General features: G+C 38.3%; 1 protein-coding gene and 1 non-coding gene across 2 annotated transcripts in view; one reads left to right on the top strand and one right to left on the bottom strand.

Moving 5' to 3' along the window:
* Positions 1-19493, bottom strand: part of GALNT3 (polypeptide N-acetylgalactosaminyltransferase 3) — a 98782-nt gene extending 79289 nt beyond the window's left edge. Inside the window, exon 1 of the mRNA XM_040475258.1 lies at positions 19387-19493. The gene's annotated coding sequence lies outside the window, so the exon portion shown is untranslated. The remainder of the gene's footprint in view (positions 1-19386) is intronic.
* On the top strand, positions 16242-16343 carry LOC121031148 (U6 spliceosomal RNA). Its single transcript, XR_005790579.1, has one exon. It is a non-coding gene; the product is annotated as a U6 spliceosomal RNA (small nuclear RNA).
* Positions 19494-20655: the final 1162 nt, after the last annotated feature.

Below are 20655 nucleotides of genomic sequence, written 5' to 3' on the forward strand. Positions count from 1 at the left end.
TCCATGGAATGTCTTATAGCATAGGGAGCTTAGACTCTGCAGCAATTCAAATGCTAATAGTGTCATTGATTATGGCCAATGACCTTAGGCAAGTTACCTGACCTCTGATTATCAGTTTTCTTAGTAAAATATAGATAATAAGGGTACCAATTGGATAGGATTGTTGGGAAGTACAAATGACATTAATAGATACCATGCACTTAGAAGAATCCCTGGAAAATAGTAACCTTATATAATATGTTATTGTATGCATTTCCTCTGAGTTCCTTTTTTTTTCTTTTTCTCCTGTTTTGTTCAATTAAGTTTTCATGTTTTGTATGAGACACTTTCCTCCAATGCCTGATGATCCTTGGCTGTGTGTTCACATTTGAGGATGAGGAACTAGAAAGCTGATTGGAAGCTCTATGTGCCTTTGGATCCCCAAGTTTGCAGATTAGAAACCCAATCCCCTGAGGCTATGATGCTGGAGAGAGGGCATGATGGTACAGAGAGGGGCTTGAGGAATGCCAGATGTTGTAATCACTACCTGCAACCACCAAACACCCATTTCGCCAAATCCAGTCTACCCCAAAACCATGAGGAGTCATAATAATAATAAATGAGTGCTGTTGATTTATGTCACTAAGTTATTCAACAGCAAAGAAATAATAGGAGGGGAATAGGCTACAGAATGAGCACAGGTGCCACCTAGTATCAGATCTTCTGACTTGTAAGTTTCAATTAGTTGTCCAGAAACAGCCTCCTGATCTCTGTTCCTAGTCTACTTAGAGAACATCCTTGTTTGATTCTCCATAGACATTAAAAACTTTTCTCTCTCTTTTCAGTTCAAGGTCAGTTGTAGAACCCTGGCTGGGAGGTATAAGAAGAGGTGTGCCTCTAAGGCATTGTAATCACTTGTTTTCTAAGTATTAAGATAGTGCATATAATAAACCACTTACGGGGCGCCTGGGTGGCTCCATTGGTTGGGCGACCGACTTCGGCTCAGGTCATGATCTCACAGTTCGTGAGTTCAAGCCCCGCGTTGGGCTCTGTGCTGACAGCTCGGAGCCTGAAGCCTGCTTCAGATACTGTGTTTCCCTCTCTCTCTACCCCTCCCCTGCTCGCATCCTGTGTCTGTCTCTCAATAATGAATAAACATTAAAAAAAAAAATTAAAAAAAAAATAAGCCACTTACAAAAAACACAGCCTCATTGTTACCTAGATTAGTAACACTCTTTTTTCTCTTCGCATCTTATCAGTTCACTCTCTCATCTAAATTCACTCCTATGCCAGAAGCAGGATTTCAGGAAAGAGATTCCTTTGCAAACTCAAAAGAGTACTTCAAATTAAGGGAAAAGAAAATGTGGTGAGAGTGCCAGAGAAAGCTTCTCAGAAGCTAAATCAATTCTTTGAAAAGAGATGACCACAAACATTAAGGCTTGACTTTTAGAAGCAGATAATTCAGCATTAAATGATGTGCACCATAATTGCTAGGAGTATATTTGTTTAAACGCTGCTGCAGTTATTACCCTGTGAGAGGGATTTTTGGCCTTTGAACATCTTGAGAGAGACCTTGTGTCTGAAACATATTTATTCCAAGTCAATAGACTTTGCTCACATTTCATTGTTGATTTTATTTCCCCCACTGAGAATGATATTAGTCTTTCCCTAAAGAAGTCACTGCTACAAGGATGGGTAAAAGCAGAGAGTAGTCAAGGAGATCTCACAGGGGAGAAGGTAACTAAGCACCCAAATTCAAACACTTAAAACAGTTGCAAACCATGAAATCAGCCACTCGGAAGGTAACAGTCAAATCCAACCACACTTACTGAAAAGTTTACGTCATGTTTATTTGACATATTTCAAAACTCTTGAGTTTAAGATGACTAGCATATCAGATTAGCAGAGGAAATTTTCTCTATTCTAATCTTATTCCATTATAGTGAACTATGGGGAGCTAAGTGTAAGTTTCCTGGAAGATATTTACTAAAACTGTCACGGTTCCCTGGTTGAACCTTAATCCTCGCATTTAAGTGCTATGTGTAAGAATATGCAGAGAATGAATATCTATCCTATAAGTGATTTAGATTCAAAGAAAACCAGATTTATGCCTTTCAAAATCTTAACACTGCCCCAAAAATAATCCAGCCACTTACACTTCCTTTTGAAGAGGGTGTTGGCTATGGGTTGTCTAAGCAGTTGTAAACTATGGAATAGAGCAGTATTTTCTAACTTGTACATGCTTTAATATCACGTGGAGAGCTGGATAAGACACAGATTTCTGGGTCTCACTTCCATGCCTTTTGATTCGGTAAATCGGGAGGGGAGTGTGAGAATTTCCATTTCAGCGAGTTCCCAGGTGATGCCGCTACTGTTGGTCCAAGGACCACACTTTGAAAACCACTGAAATAGACCAATCAAAATCGTTATAAGGACCCATAAACGGTCCTTTATGTGTGTGAGAAGGGGGATGTGGGGGCGTGTGGGTGTATTATCAAATTTTAGGGTATTTAGACCCTGGGCAAGGAATCCCTCTTAGCTGATTCTATGGAAATGGTCAATGTCAAGAAGACAGCATAGACCAGACAAGTATTCAGTGTAGAACTCAAAGGGCTTATAGACTATTGAGGAAATAGGACAATGTGTAACCTTTGACCTGCTTACATTGAAAAAAGCTCAAAGGATGTATGAAGGTCACCAGTAATACTAGATCCAGATTGGGCCTTGGGAATATGTGTATAGATTTGAACTTATCAAATCAAATCAAAAGAAATTAATGTTCAGTTTATTACCATGACATCATCATATCTTTACTGTGGGTTCTAAGGGGTTTTGTTTAAACAATTTTTTTCAGTTTATTTATTTATTTTGTGAAAGACAGAGACAGTGTGAGTAGGGGAGGGGAAGAGAGAGAGAGAGAGAGAGAGAGAGAGAGAGAGAGAGAATCCCAAGCAGACTCTGTATTGTCAGAGCAGAGCCCGATGTGGGGCTTGAACCCCCAAAACCGCGAGATCATGACCTGAGCCAAAACAGAGAGTCTGGCGCTTAACCAAGTGAGTAACCCAGGTGCCCCTAAGGGGTTTTGTCTTAACACAAATAGAGTAACCAAGAAGAGTATAATTTTGTCTAGTATTTCTCAAATAGAAAGGGTTATCACTGTAGTCATTATCATCACTATCTTTATTATTTAAATGAATTTGCTTTGGGCTAAATAATTAACATGCATTGTCTTACTTATCCATTTTTTAAAATGTTTATTTATTTATTTTTTTTGAGAGAGATAGAGAGGTAAGCAGAAGAGGAGAGAGAGGGTGGGGGGAGAGAGAGAGTCCCAAGCAGGTGCCTTGCTGTCAGGGCAGAGCCCAACATGGGGATCGACCTCAGATCCATGAGATCATGACCTGAACCAAAATCAAGAGTCAGACTCTTAACCGACTAAGCCACCCAAGTGCCCCTTAAATCCACTTTAACTGAAAACAAGGCTCTAAGAGTTGACATTTACACAGCTAACAAGTGGCGAAGTGTTTCTGACTGCTCACTTACTGTGAAATACGTTCTGACAGTGGATATTTTAACAATTAAACTTTTGTTCACATAACTTCAAATTAGTAAAAAATTGAACAAAGTTTGATAGGACCAGGTGTTATTCCAAGAGCTTTCCGTGATTATACCATACTTGTATATTCGTCACTAGCCATATGCATTAGGCCAACACTGCCTGTAATGTTCAGTAGGCAAAGGTTTTCCTTGATACTCCAAGTTGCCCATCACAGCCTTATTTACCTCTGCTAGCACCAGGAAGATTCATTTAGCATCTTCACAGTCTTTGCATTCTTCCCAATCCTATAAAAAGCTAAGATGACCAGGTCAAACCTGTAACTTCTCTCTATACGTCATCATGAGAGAACACATTGTATCAAAGGAATAAATGCTTCAAAAGGTGGTATTTTAATTGTTGACAAGTATCCCTAAAACAGCTTTTGTGTGTTTCTCCTTTTTTAGAGCAGAGAAAAAGACAGGGATAGAATGGCAGGATGTGTTGTAGAGAGTGGTTTGGATGAAAGGAAATCCTCTGTAAGGCCGTCACGTCACTTGTTAATGACTTCACCCCTGGATCAAGAGTACTGTGGAAAAATTATTAATAAGCATGGAATGTTAGAAGTGAAAAAATAGAAAGTTATTAGTCTTTGTGTATCTACCAGCATATATGTACGTGTATGTGTTATAAGTGTACTGCTCTAAACATTGTGTGTGTGTTATAAATTTGCTGCTAAAAACATTAAGCATGGGGACACCTGGGTGGCTTAGTCGGTTAAGTGTCCAACTCTCAATTTGGCTCAAGTCATGATCTCAGAGTCATGAGATCAAGCCCCATGTGGGGCTCTGTAATGGGGGTGAAGCCTGCTTAAAGATTCTCTCTCTCCCTCTCCCTCTGCCCCCCCATCCCCCTGCTTACTCTCTCTCTCGCTCTCAAAAATAAATAAAAAGAATAAAACCCAGAAAAATATATTAAGTATCACTGGGGATGGTTATCTGTATCACCAGATAAGATCTAACTGTCAGGCAAAGGGCGTAGAGTGGCAGGAAATGGAACAGGAGAGTCTCATAGCGTACCAGAAGGAGAGAACTCTCATGATTGATGATGGGTTCAAAGCTGAGTCACTTCCCATAACACAAGCACATTCAATTGAGTTGTAGAAGCATTTGCTATGGAGAAATGGTAATGAAACTTAATAAGGGCTTCAGGATAAAACCCCAAATTTGAAACCTTGTTAGTGCCCTTGTATCACCCTGGTTCGTTATTCTTTCTGAGACTGGTCTGCAATTAAACCCATCTTTGAAGACAGAACTCCATAGCAATCTCCAGAATGGGGAAGTCTGGGCTTATTCATTCATTTATTCTTTCTTTCTTTCTTTCTTTTTTTTTAATTTTTTTAATGTTTATTTATATCTGAGAGAGACAGAGACAGAATGCGAGTGGGTTAGGGGCAGAGAGAGAGGGAGACACAGAATCCGAAGCAGGCTCCAGGCTCCGAGCTGTCAGCACAGAGCCAGACAAGGGGCTTGAACTCATGAGCTGTGAGATCAGGACCTGAGCTGAAGTCAGCCGCTCAACTGACTGAGCCACCCAGGCACCCCTCTTCATTTATTCTTTCAACAAATATTTACTGGCTGACTTGTAGGTGACACAGCATTGCCATGTTTTCTTGTTGAGCGTGAAAGCAGAAAAAGAGTATAGCAGCCTAACTCTCACAATCCAATGCCTGACAATGAAAAATTGGAAAACTGAAATGGAGATAGAGCTTGGTTTTGGTTTCCTCCTAAGTTTTTGAATTAAAAAAAAACAAACTTTTTTTTTTTAATTTTAGAGAAAGGGAGAGGGTGAGTGGGGGAGGGGATCAGAGGGAGAAACAGAGAATCTTAAGCAGGCTCCAGTGTTCTCCATGTTCATTCCAGAGCCTGACACTGGGCTTTATCCCAGGATCCTGGGATCATGACCTGAGCCAAAATCAAGAGTAGAAATCAAGAGGTGGATGCTCAACTGACTGAGCCACCCAGCGGCTCCTCTTCCTAATGTTTTTAGAACCCCCTGCCTTCCTGCCAACTGAACTCCCTGATGAAGGTATGAGATTTATTGTGCAATGACCAGGGAATTCCTGGATCCTTGCACGTCTTGAAGAGGAGATCAGTATCATAGTTCACTGTGGCTTCCAAATGTTCTTGGTAAAGAGCTGGAAGGTTAGGGAGCCATTCACTCTCTGGGCTTTAGTTTCCTAGGTTTTAAATAGGCATTAAAACAAAACAAAACTGGGGCACCTGGGTGGCTCAGTTAGTTGGTTAAGCATGGGACTCTTGGTTTCGGCTTAGGTCATGATCTCTCGGTTTCGAGATGTTTGAGCCCCTCATAGGGCTCTGCACTGACAGTGCAGAGACTGCTTGAGGTACTGTCTCCCTCTCTCTCTGCCCCTCCCCTACTCACACTGTCTCTGTCTCTCTCAGGACAAATAAACATAAAAAAAAAAAAAACAAAAAAAACTACTTCTCAAAGAATTAAAGACAGAACTTCCACAGGGAACCTGATCATAGAATGTGAGATAACACATCTAAAACCTCTAAAATAGGAACTTTAATCAGGATGGTCTGGTTCAAACTGCAAGGAATCTTAAATGCCACTTAAGAATGTCAGACAAAATGCTTCACCAGTTCAAAGCGGGGGATGATTTGTTTCTCCCTGGAGCCCCCTGTTGGATGTGTTTGGAGAAATTGTGCCATGGCAGTAAAAATCAAAAGACAAACCTGGCCTTTTTCCTGGAGGCGTGCCCTAGAGAGCCCCCTTCATGATTTTTTTCCTGGGAGGAAAGAGAAAAAGAAGTTCATGGAGAATTAAAACCTCACTCTTGTCTTTTGATAAAGACATTTAGCAAGAATCATCAATAGTTCCACAAGCATTAGTCACTGAGGGATCTAAATCACTGAAGAACAGAAAAGCCTGCTGATACAAGTTTCCTGTCAGGAATAATTTCGACTGACCAATCTGGCTGTTCCGCTCAATGTGGCCATCAGTTCTCAAAGATGTAAACTTCTAGACGGGTGTTTAGGTCACGCATTTGTCATGCATTTGTCTATTTCATGTAATAAGAAAGAGACAACAAGCTCCTAAAGAGCAAGAATTGTGTTTCCCTGGCATAGGTTCTAAATACGTAAGCAAGTAAATAAATGCCAGCAAAAACCTATGAAAAGATTGATAAAATTCTATTTTTACAATTTTTAAGGACGAGGAATGTGGCAAGAATGAAATGGAATAAAAAGAAGAAGTGAAGCCATTAATTTATTATGTTATTTGACATAATTTGAAGATAAAGCAAATATGCCTAGAAGGCAGAGCCTGAGAAATCTGTAGGGGAATGGAGACTTATCACCCAGATTCTGCCTTATCTCTGGCCTTAGTGTTAAAACCACGTGTTTCCTTATTGCTCACATCAGTTATCTATTATTTGTGGTTAAAAGCATCATAACTGGTTCAACATCAATGTATTTACTTCAGTCTTTTTATAGCCAGAAATGCATTTGTCTCCTATTCCAGACACTCCTTGTTATGTTGGAAAATCTGCAAAGTCCATATTAGTCATCAGATGGTTCTCCCCCGCCACCCCCATCTCCACTTTTCTTTATTTTTTTTCTTCTTTTCCTCCTCTCTGAGGGTAGAATCTTTTTTTATTTTTTTAATGTTTATTTATTTATTTATTTATTTTTTGAGAGAGAGAGAGAGAGACAGAGAGAGACAGAGTGTGAGTAGGGAGGGGCAGAGAGAGAGGGAGACACAGAATCTGAAGCAGGCTCCAGACTCCAAGATGTCAGCACAGAGCCCAAAGTGGGGCTTGAACTCCCAGACTACAAGATCATGACCTGAGCCGAAGTTGGACACTTGACTGACTGAGCCACTCAGGCGCCCCAAAAGGGAATGGGATAGTTCATAGTTATGGGATTGTTTTCCAGAGGATGTTAACTCAGTCTTTAGAAATACTGTTGAAATATTGCTACTTAGACACAGAAAGCATCTCTCTAGTGGCTGGGAAATTGCATGCACTCCAGAGCAAGACTTTTATTTCCTCCTGGACAATGATAGAGACCCTCTATCCTTATCTTCTTCCTTACTGCTGTTTATGTAAACCATCAGGGTTGAAAAGAAATAGAACATGAGCCTCAAATGCAAGCAGGAATTTTCTAGTAGCCATATTTTAAAAAGTAAAGAGAGGGGCGCCTGGGTGGTGCAGTCGGTTAAGCGTCCGACTTCAGCCGGGTCACGATCTCGCGGTCCGTGATGATCTCGCGGTCCGTGAGTTCGAGCCCCGCGTCAGGCTCTGGGCTGATGGCTCGGAGCCTGGAGGCTGTTTCCGATTCTGTGTCTCCCTCTCTCTCTGCCCCTCCCCCGTTCATGCTCTGTCTCTCTCTCTCCCAAAAATAAATAAACGTTGAAAAAAAAATTAAAAAAAAAATAAAAAGTAAAGAGAAACAGGTGAAATTAAATTAAATGACATATTTTTAATCCAATATATCTAAAATATAATTTCAACATGTAGTCAGTATAAAATCATTTTTAATATAAAACTATTAATGTATTTTACATCCTTATTTTTGTACTAAGACTTCAAAAATCTTTGTTATTCTATGTTTCTAGCACTGCTCAATTTGGGCTAGTCACGTTTCAAGTGCCCAGCCGTGCAGTTGTAGCTGGACACAAATCTCTACTTCTGTTACAGCCTACGACCCATAGACACATAACATCTGATAGGTAACTGCTTTGCCTTGTTATTGCAATCATCATCAAACTAATGTCATTCTATCCTTTTATCTGATTGAATTCAATCTCATGTGTATCATAGTTTCTGATATTAACTTAACAAGACAGTCTTCCTGATAGGTCTAAGGGAGGCCATTTCTCTTTACCCAAGGATTTCCTTATTATATAATAGATAAGATTATATATATAATAGATTATATATTATCTATTATATATATTAATATAATAGATAATATATAATAAATATATATAATATATATAGATTATATATACTAGATTATACATATATAATATATATAATAGATTATACATAATTATATATGTATATAATATATGTGTATAGAGAGAATATATTCTCTATTTTGAAAAGTGACTGAATGTTAGTTTACAGCTATTACATGGATGCATTGTAATTCATCCTAGGAACTCTACTTTTAAACTATGAATTGACCAAAAGTAAATATGTAGAAAGTATCTGTTTATTCATGGTAAACAGAGTAACTAATGCAGCAAACAGATACTCACACCAAAAGCAAAACTTTGCTCTGTTGGCCTTTTGATGAAAAAGTGTTTTTATCTGATTAGTTGCATTCTATCTTGGGCAATAGATTAACTGAGTGTCCAAGAGACAGTGTATCACAGTGAAAAGAGCATGCCCATCAGACATACCACTTGGGTCTATTGCTTCCTAGCTGTGCAACATTGGGCATATTTGTTAACTTCTCTTACCCTCAGTTTCTTCACTTACAGAAAGAGCATGCTATGCTGCATAGCACGCTATGACAGACACAGTTAATTTTATATCAATATCCATTCTTTCTTTATCAGCCAAGACTCCTCGAACGTTAGCTAGACACCAGGATACCCAAAATGAAGTCCACATTTCCAGTCTCTCTTGCAGTTAGATATGTTTATGTGATAAATTTCTGCCCCAAGAGATAAAAATGGAGGTGGTATCTACAACTTCCAGGAAGTTTCCCTAAGAGAAGAGGGAGATCTTCCTTGTGTCCCCCCCCCCCCCCGCCCCTTCTGTAGGCTGGGATTCAGACACAGCAGGTGGAATTGAATCAGTTGTCTTGAAAAATGAGATGTAAGCGGCTTGTGAAGCAGAGCAGAGCAAGAGCAGGAACCTAGGTCACTTACGATTATGAAATAGCCACAAATGCCCTAGATCATTTGCCCAGGCTCTTTGAGAAGAAAAAAACACATATTTCTATTTTGTTTAAGGTATTGTTATTTATTTTCTGTAACGTGCTGCTGAACCCAAGACATGCTTGATTCCTAGGGCTGTTTTTAAAGATTAAATGGGATAGTATATGTCAAGAACTTTATAGAGTTCCTGACACAGGGGAGTTATTAGGATAAAATAGCTCCATAAGAGTCATTCTAAGGGTCAAATGAAAAATATAAGGAAATATGCTTTTTAATCTGTAAATCTAAAAATCACTGTATAAGTGTTGGTCATAATTATCATCATTAAATTATGATAAAGAATTAGCTAACTGCCAGCACACTCTACTTGGATCAATGTATCTAGGCCAATAAAAACAAACAAACAGACACAGACTTCATTACTTTTGTTAGGTTTACTTAGTTTTAGCCAATTGTGAATGTTTAGAGGCTTGCATTTTATTGATGCTTTAAAACTTTGATGCAATACTCATTTGAGTAATATAAAGAAAATATCTAGAACCCAACAAAACTAAAGTATCTTTTATTCACTTAATTTAACCTTTAGAAAGTTCTCCATTACAAGAATCAACTAATACTTGTAGTTAAAATCAATTACAATTACAAAGACTTGAGTAGAGTCCATCCCCTTCCTTCTCTTCCCCACCCCATTCTTTAGAATTAACTATATTAACAGTTTAATTCAAAATTCCTTGTGAATAATTTTTTTTTTGTATGGTGATATACACATTTTCTCTTTACAAAATAAATGCAATCATTCTTGCAGGAAGTTTAAAATTACAGAAAAGAAACTTTTGCAACAGCTTTTGGGTTTTGTGTCATTTTGTTTTCCGTTTTAAAATATCCCTTGAACATCTTTTCCTGTCAGTACATATCCACCTTTCTCATTTTTAAACACCTTCTAGGGAGTCATTTAAATTTCATTTTACTAACTAATTATTGTAAAATTATTTATGAAACAAAGGAGAGTGCCCTTGAAAGAAAATAATAGTAGGTTGCAATTCTGAACATTGTGAGGATTTCATTAGATAATTCAGTAGAGTGCTTAGTAAAAAGTCTGCACATAGTGAACGATTAATAGGTATAAATATTAGCCATTTTGATAATGATAGTAATAATAATTAAAGTTGACCATTTCTCTGAGCTCAATCTCAATAAATTGCTATGGTCAAAGTAGTGGTTTCTTATCCCCTATATCTATAAAACGTTACTCAATATATATAATATTCCTCATACTTTCATTCTGGACCCTACTTGGGCTTTGTCATATGGTGGAAGTGGGTGTCATGTTCTGGAGGACTGTCAGACTCAGGTTGGTTCTCTCCAGGATCTGATCAGCCCTTGACTATCCAGATCAGTGCCAAATCTGAACAAAAAAATATGGTCCACCCAACAGCCATCTGTTGAAGCAGCAAAGAAGGCATTTAGTTTCTAGGGCATTGGGGAACCTAAATGATCCCTTGTCTGAACAAGAGATGCCTGCTGGGTTGAGCCTTTGGGACCAGTGGGGATTAAATGGGCCTAATGACTCCTGAATAGCTACCAAGCAACCAACCTGCCATGAGGAGATGAATCACAGGGTGCAGTGGGTAGCAAGTCCCTTGGAGGAGCCAGCTGGGGGTATCTGCTCCCAGGAAGGGGACTGGCTGATGTGGACTAATGGCTCTGGGGCAGAGGGAGAAGGCTATGACAGGAGCTATCACTCAGAAGGGGCAAATGGCAAATTCAACTTGATAGATGGTAGCCTTCACCTTGTAAATCTGATAATTTTGCCATTCCCCAAATGCCTAAAGTGTAATTATTCCAGAGGCTGGGAAAAAAAAAAAAAAAAAAAGACTGAATAAGGGAGAAATGAAATCAACTTATTTTATAAAAACACACAATTCTGCTTTTAATAATGTTATGTAGCCAGGTAAATAATATTAAAAATAAATCTAAGAGCACCTCAAAAACTGGAATGTTCAGGAGTTTTACATGTATCTGAGGTTGGTAGTATCCTTTTCCAGAACATTTCTGATTTCTTGTGAAACTGGAGGCTTGAGTGGTTATAAGTGGATCAGAAGTGACACTGGATTCAGTACCATCATATACTTTTTTGCTCTGTACAAGAGCATTTGAGGCCCTGAAATCCATCCCTCACTGCTTTTGAAAAAACTCTGAGTCTTAAAGGAATGCCTTTCTATAGTGCATCCACCAGGAGTGGGAGCCTTATGATAATCCCCACAAAGTCTTGGCTGGTGGAGGTCTTGCCTTGACTGGCTGAGAGACCTAGGTTTGGATCTCAGCGGAAGAAGTGCTTTCCAGAACCATCGTTCCTGTTTACATAAAGCCATTCTCAAACCTATAAGCTCATAGAATCATGGAATTTAGAACCTGTTAAATATCCTAGAAATGACAAACTTGAACTCATTTTATAGATGAGATAACTGAACCATCAAGAAGTAAAGAGTTTTACCCAAGTTTAGATAGCTAATAATCTTATTCAACAACATAATATAATCTTTTATGAGTTCGTTCATAGTCCCATTTTTACTAGTGTATCACTAAAACTTTACTGCGAATTTTTTGAGGTTTAAGCTGTAATTTCAAGCAGACAGGTTAAATTAAGGGCAATTCTGCTTGCTGTTTAGGTCATAAAAAATGTTGGTTCTCAGTATAGACTTCCATATTTGACTACTTTACTACTCTTCTAGGTTTTCAGTTAAAATGTGTGGTCATTTCCTCTGATAAATCTTTCCCTTCCTCTCCAGCATAGGTTGGGTATCCCTTCCATATGACTGCCCATCACTTTAATTTGTCTCTGATAACATTTGTGACATTATATTATAGTTGCAATTTATACTTTGATTCCCCCAAACCTGTAAGCTCTGTGAGATGTAGGATCTAAATAGGCATTAGAAGTACAAATAAATGTAAAGAATTAAATAGTTAAAAAGTTTATAAAATTTACAATTACAGTTTAGAATTTATAATTACAAAAATTAATTTACAAAGTTTTAAGATCTCCAAGTAAGGAGGACAGAACATAACATGCCTTAGCAGAGTTCTCTGTCTTTGCCTTTATGTGTCTGTTTACAAGTGGGGCGTTGGAGGTTTGTGGCAGACACCATACAAGGGAACCCCCATGATTCCCGCCTCCTGTCTCCCTTCCTTTCTTTCTTCCTTCCCCCTAATGGAGGGCTAGTTATTTGTATAGCATTAGTAAAACTGGGCCTATGTGTGTATCATTAGTATGATACATTAGTAAAAATGGGACTATGAACAAATAACTACATAAAGGTTCACACCTTTCTGCAATTCTCTCCCCTTGCACGTGACCAAGACCTTTGACCATCTTCTAACCAATGAATATGGTAGCAGTAATGAGATGTCACTCTTGAGATTATCTTACCTTCTAGAAGACTGTCTTGCAGGCAGACTACTCTAGAGGCGTCCTTGCTGGCCGGGAGAGGTAAGCCATGGGAAAGCCCACGTGGTAAGGAGCAGTAGGCAGCCTCTAGGAAAGGGGGTGGCGGCTAGGAACTGAAGGCAACCTCTAGCTGACACTCAACAAGAAGCTAGGGTCTTCAGTCCACTGCAAGGAAATGAGTTCTGCCAACGACCTGAACGAACTAGGAAGCAGATTCCTCCCTAGTTAAGCCTCCAGATTAGAATACGACCCAGCTGGTACCTTGCTTGCAGCTGTGTACGACCTTAAGCAAAAGACCCAACTAGGTCAGGCACAGACTCCAGACTCACAGAATTTGTGAGATAATAAATGGGCGCTGTCTTAAGCCACTAAGTTTGTGGTAATTCATCACACAGCAAGAGAGAACTAATATAAGGTGTTAGGTTATAAAGATGCTACATAAATAACTAGCCCTCCATTAGAAGGAAGAAAGGAAGGAAAGGAGAAAGGAATACAGCTTCAGTTAAAGTTTCCAGATTTTTTAAAGGACTTATTTGGTCATTTTAAAATCAGTTCGAAAACATTAAAAGGAGTTATCTTAAAAGGTTTTAAGAAAACAGCATACAAAAAATATTTATGTGACCTGCAAGGTTTAGATTTGGGTGAATTCTATGAACATATGGGACCAAAAAAGATCTTAAGAAGATAGGTGATCTGTTTTTACTTCAGGTAAAGTTTTCCCCAAACCTTCCCAAACGTACAATGACAATGATGATGACGATGTGAATATTACCATCTTCTACTTACCGAGTTCCTCATATACATCACACAGAATAGGAAGCACTGACTTTATGGAGCACTTACAATTGCCCATGTACTGTATGATGAACTTTAGGTAAATAACCCTATATTAAATAACAATAAGCCTTTCACAGTAAGACACAAGTATTGCTTTCCCCCATTTTACACACATCTGTGCACTCACATGCTTGGTATGCACGCAAAAAGAGACACAGAGAAAAAGTGCTTTGCTCCAAGTCAATCAGCAATTAAGTTGTGAAACTGTGATTCAAATACATAATTAACAGTTCCCACTACTGGAAATTTCCACAAACAATCAGATTTCCAATTTTCATGCCATATTTTAAGCCCAAGGATGTTACATAGGCAACCATCCTGATTTAGTCCTGTCATCTGATATTCAAAAAACAATGAATATGCTACAGAGTGAAACAAGTTTAAAAACTGGGAAAAGATGTGAAAAAGGCAATTCACAGAAAAGAACTGCAAATGGCTCATAAGTATACAGTAAAGTGGTCACCCTCACTAGCAGTCAGAGAAACAAATCAAAATGAGAAGTCCCTTTATATTCATCACGTTGGTAAAAACTAAAAACTTCAATAATACCAAGTGTTGGTAAGTCTTGGGAACCTTTGTACAAGGCTATTGGCTAACTAGAACTGATGAGATCAATTTGCAATATTTGGAGAGATTCACCATGTATATTTTGAAAACCTAACAAAGTGTCAACTCCCTATTTTATAGAAGCTGGATGCAGGTGTCAACCTAGATCTGTTATTGAAGGACTGGATAATTAAAAGTGTTGGATGCCTCCTGTGAAATAACATGTAGTGGTTAGAAGCTATGAATTAGTATGTATAACATCATCTTAAAGATAAGGCATTGAATGAATAAAAAGTATAGGAGAGAGTAAAGAATTAAATCTACTGTATAGGAACACTTCTGAATATTAAGATGTGCATACAGGGGTGCCTGGATGACACATTTGGTTAAGCATCTGACTCTTGATTTTGGCTCAAGTCATGATCTTACAGTTGTGAGATCGAGCTCTGTGTTGTGCTCTGCTCTGGGCATGGAGACTGCTTAAGATTCTCTCCCCACCTCTCTCTCTGCCCTTACCCCTGCTCCTTCTCTCTCTCTCTCTCAAAAAGAAAAAAAAATCCATACATATAATCAGTTTATGTATTTTTAATTTTTTTTTAATGTTCATATTTTGAGAGAGACAGACAGAGCATGAGCAGGGGAGGGTCAGAGAAAGAGGGAGACACAGAATCTGAAGCAGGCTCCAGGCTCTGAGCTGTCAGCACAGAGCCTGACACAAGGCTCAAACTCATAAACTGTGACATCATGAGCTGAGCTGAAGCTGGATGCCCAACCGACTGAGCCCAGTGTATGTATTTTTAAAGAACATTTACAATAACCTACATCAAACTCATTAAAAATGGCTGCGTGTAGGCGAGGGAAAGATAGATGACGTGGGGGCAGGGGGTAGATGGATAGGGAATAGATTAAAAGAAAAAACATATGAAAGAAAAAAAGGTGGGGTCTTGACCGGACTAATAATTGTTCATTATGGACTAAAAGTATGATTAACACATCCTTCAGCATTTGAGGTCCCCCAAAAGACAACTAAAAATGCTGTGGAATGAAACTTTATTCTTATAGGCTGAAGACCTTACACTGACCTGAGATATTTGAATTTAAAAATGGATACCCAACGTTTTACTGGGGAGAAGAGCCACATAAGGATAATACACTCTCAAATGCTGAAGAGAATAGAGAGATTTTTTTTTCTAAAAATAAAGTGGGTAATTTCTTAGATTTGTACTTGGAGAAAATACAATGACAAATGTTTTGGCAAGGTGTTAGAACTTGTGCATTAGTCTTGTCTTAATGGAAGAGAATCTGTTTGAAATCATTACATTTGAGCAGAGCAATCTTGTAGTAGATAATGTTGTATCTATGTATAAACAGCCAAAAGAGACTTTAAGCCTGGGTTTCATGGTGCATTCCACTTATACTCTCTAGTCAAGGACTGTGGGATCTCCATCCTCAGGTCTTTGTTAACACCCAGCTCAACAAGGCAGGGCATACCAATGGTGTGTGTGTGTGTGTGTGTGTGTGTGTGTGTGTGTGGTGTGCATACACATATTATTCCAGTCAATCTGATTTCACAAGGAAGAAATTACAAGGAATAGCTGCTGTGTGCCTTTTCTTTTCTTTTTTTTGTTTTTTTGTTTTAGTTTTTGTTTCTTTTTTTTTTTTTTTTGATGTATGCCTTTTCCAAACCATTACACATATTTGACATTGTTTAGACATGTGGTTAAGAATACATTTACCATCTAGTGTTTTAGAACTCAAACAGGAAGTTAGAAATTATAAATGAATGAAGCAAGAAATAGACAAATGGAAGCAAGGCGAACAAAACAGAAAATACAAGGCACATACCTCTGCTGTAAATACAATTATCACTTGGCTACAAATTTGAGGGAGTATGTCCTACAGTAAATGTTATCACTTGGTTGAAAATGATTTTTGCCTATTTTGAAAGGTAGCAGATAGATGGAGGAAAAAGAAAAAACTAAGGTGAGTAAGAAATTATTCCATTTAATGATACAGAGAAGATTATCATGGCCCTTGTGCAAGGATGACATGCAAATTCGTGACATGTTCCATATTAAAAAAAGGGGGGGGATTTACTTCATTTATCTATACCTTTGGGGAATGGTGTTTTATGTAAGTGATCCATCACTTAACCCTATGACTACTTCTTTTTAGTTCACCCACCTCATTTTCTTAAATCTAAACACTTTCTGTAGAATTCTCTAGTTTGTACAGTGAATAGAAATTAATGATATAACTTTAAGCATAGGATCACTAGATCAACTATTTTATTATGACAAAAGGCAGTAATGTGTACAGAGGCCATTGGGGTGTAAAGGCTTAGCATTATACAAATAGCCCTGAACTTCCACGTGTTTACAAACCCAGTCTGCCTTTTATTAGTGTCTTCCTTCTCAATTTCCTGTCATTTCTTTCCGCCATGATTGTTTTAGCTGTTCCACCCTTTGTTGGCTATCCCCGTGCCTACCACATTCACATCCTCTCCCACTGGAAAAGGATCCATGGACTTTGTGACAACCATGGGGAGTAGTTGTTTTCTCCTTATTTCCTGGTGTGTGTATCCAACTCAAACACCTAAGAGACATTCTAAAAGTGTGGTGGATCTAGATTAGAAAATCTTTTCTGATTGAAATTATTTTAAATGAAACAGTCATGATTTTTATTAGGATTTTCCTGTTTACTAATAGATAAATGTGTCCCATTTGGAGTTTATAGTTCATTTTTTTCCACAAGGCGATCAACCAAGACACCAGATAAAATTTTATCAGTACCTATTTTATTGTGCTGCTCCTGCATTTTACTAGTGAAGTTCAAAGTAAGTTTTTTTTTCTTTGCTGTCTTCTGCTTACTCCAAAAATTTCCAGAGGCTAATAAAATCTGAATCTTAATAAGGTCTTAGCTATAGTAACAGCAAAATTTAGCATAGCTGAAGAGATATGAATACAATTTCCCAGGCTTTTTTCTCATTAAAATGCTACTCTTCAGACACATAGAGTAAAACTCATGAATGAAACTATGTCTATATACTTAGCAGTAGAACTGTAACAAAATTTCAGTTAGCAATTTTTCACTGGAGGTCCTTTGAGGCTGAGCTTTTAGCACTGGCGGACAGTACATAAACTACGACCTACAAATGTAAGCCTTTCAGACACTAATACCATGCCCTGTTCATAGTAGGTACTTTAAAAATAGTAGAGCACCATTTCTCTTTCTTTAACTAGGAAACATTTCAATGTTAAAGTAACCTTAACTAGGAAACATTTCAATCTCATTTCTCAGAATGCAAACAAAAAAATAACAATAACCACTTGGCCCTACTGGGTCAGGATGAAAGATTTACCTGACCACCCGGGCTGGTTACAGAAGCTCAGCAGTAAAACAATTTCCGAGTTGGTCTACATTCTTCCAAACTAGAGGCTTCCTTAACCATGAGACACCACCCCTCCTTGCAGGACTATCATGGCTAGAGTTGAAGAAGGGTTGGGTGATCTGGGCTGTGCATCATGTCATGCAATGGCCATCAGAACAGCATGCGGACAACTGAATGCCCACGTGAATAATTCTCAGTGTGCAAGCACAGAGTGCACACAGGACAGCAACACTTAAAAGGTCTAAAAGCATAAACTGCAATATGCTAGACTGCCACAGTCACACTCCAATTCAGTAATGTCTTCAATCAGTATTAATGAAAGGTGCTTTTTCAGGGGTTTACAGGTTATTTTCCTGAAGGGAATGAAACGTGCTAGAAGATCATCTTCTAATTCCTATCTTTGTTTCTGTAATACTATTAAATAATCACATACAGTCAACTCTAATGCCCTACTGAGACAATACTTCTGTGTAAATATAACATTTTCAGTACATCCTCAAGTCACAGATATGATACATCACAAATTTACATGTAATGCATTGTCCCCAAAGAAAGAACTCCATTCCTTAAAAAGTGGCAAAGCATTTAGGCATATTTCTGAGCAGTAACATTCAAATCAAGATTACCAACAAGTGATAGGTGACAATTTTCAATGAAGAAAGCTGTAGAAGATAATTGAATCAGTTTACCATTTGTAGCAGAAAAAATAATCCATATTAGATGTATTCTGTGATACTTTAAAAACTTCTCAATACTGACAAATGAAAAAAAATGAATGTGTATGTAGCTAATTTTTTCTTCTAATATACATATACATATAAATTATAAGAACTATCATGGCAATCAAAAATTTTGTGTAACTTTTGGGGCCCCTGGGTGGCTCAGTCAGTTAAGTGGCCGACTTCAGGTCAGGTTATGATCTTGCAGTTTGTGGGTTCCAGCCCCGCATGGAGCTCTGTGCTGACAGCTCAGAGCCCGCTTCAGATTCTGTGTCTCCCTCTCTCTCTGTCCCTCCCTCACTCATACTCTGTTTCTCTCTGTCTCTCAAAAAATGAATAAAAATGTTAAAAAAATAAAAAAAGTTTTATGCAATTTTTAAGTCTGATTTAAGAATGTCTAGTGGAAAGCCCCTTTTAAAATAATATGACAATAATTAAAACATTTACAGTTCACTAAATTTAAGAATATTCTCTTACTTGGGGCGCCTGAGTGGCTCAGTCGCCTAAGCGGCCGACTTTGGCTCAGGTCATGATCTCACGGTCTGTGAGTTTGAGCCCCGCGTAGGGCTCTGTGCTGACAGCTCGGAGCCTGGAGCTTGCTTCGGATTCTGTGTCTCCCTCTCTCTGACCCTCCCCCGTTCATGCTCTGTCTCTCTCTGTCTCAAAAATAAATAAACGTTAAAAAAAAAAATTAAAAAAAAAGAATATTCTTTTACTTTCCACCTTAAAGGTCAACAATTAACCCATGTTATTATAATTTATTTTGTAATTTTCCTCAATTTAATAATTACAAGATTAAATTATCTGCAACTTGTCTTAAAATTCTGGGATTCAAAATTCTTTCTAGGTTTCTGAAAATATTAGTACTTTTTCCTCTGTGTAAGTGGAGCTACTATTATTTTTTGGTGTGGAGGAGTTGCTTTAAAAAAAATACTGAGCGGGCATTCAGTTACACACTATTTTAGTTTAAAATGGGAGGGGATGGCTGTGGAAAATACTCACGAAAAGATACCTGTCAGGCAGACTCTTCAATTCATTCATTTTATATTTTCTTTCTTTTTTCCTCCTTAATGAATGAGAGGAAAATGCATCTTTGGCATTCCAAGGAAGTGATTCTGAAGTGTAATCTCCATCAGATCATCTAGAAGAACAAATGTCCAGTGACATGGTATTAAAGGCAGCACATAAGGTTGTTCCAAAGACCAGCTGAAAGCCTGAGACCCCGTCAGTAGCCATGACTGAAGCTCATCATGTTTGGACACTGCAGCTGAAACCTCCAGACTTACTGAGCAACAATGAAGATATTGTACAATCAGCTAGGATTACAGTGAAGAAAAACAAAATGCTCTCAGATCATAACAGAAGTGATTATCACGAGGAAAGAGAAGTGACTGTTGGATTTAAAAGGCAACCAGAGCAAAATAAAAACAAAAGCAAATACAGAACATTAGCACCCTACCCCAGAGGATGTTAAAATCACAAAGAAAAATTTCCAAAGGAATTATAATAAGCTCACACATGAAAAAGCACTTACACAATCCATTGTAGGATGTACACTTTGCTAAATGATCTGCAAAATTAGAAAAAGAAACTGATTCATTGTAGAGGTGCATTATCTAAAAGTACACAGTGTCCAGAAATTCTATTGCTTCTTTCATCAGAATCAATGTGAGGCTTGCACTAGTAAAGACGGTGAAGTTATTTTATAAGAGGAGGAGGAGGAGGAGGAGGAAGGGGAAGAACAGGAGGAGGAAGGGAAGGGAGGGGGAAAGAAAGCTAGAGAACCAGTATCAAGTCAAGAAACAAAAGGGGTGGAGAGGGCTTATTGGAATATAATAAAGTGCCTTCTTTTTCTTTCAGCTAATATATAGTGTTAAAAATTTCCAGTTCTCCTGAAAAGAGATTTCTACAAATAATGCACCCTTTACATACCATTCAACAGCTGTTGTTGAAATTTGGCTCATGAAAAGGTTGCCAGAGGGGATGGACATGGGGGGCGGGGGATGGGCAAAGTGGGCGAAGGGGAGCAGGAGGGGCAGGCTTCCAATTATGGAATGAAGAACTCATGGTGCTAAAAGTTACAGCGTAGGGAATACAGTCAATGGCATTGTAACAGTGTTGTAGGGTGACAGATGGCAGCTACACTTGTGGTGAGCATAGTGTAGACTTGTCCAATCACTATGTTGCACACCTGAAGCTAATGTAACATGGCCAACTATTTTTCAGGTAAAAACAAAACCAAAAAGCTGCAGTTACATCTTTCATCAGACAAATGACACTA

Source organism: Herpailurus yagouaroundi, unplaced genomic scaffold (assembly GCF_014898765.1).
Source record: "Herpailurus yagouaroundi ecotype Mexico unplaced genomic scaffold, PumYag 140, whole genome shotgun sequence".
Taxonomy (NCBI): Eukaryota; Metazoa; Chordata; class Mammalia; order Carnivora; family Felidae; genus Herpailurus; species Herpailurus yagouaroundi.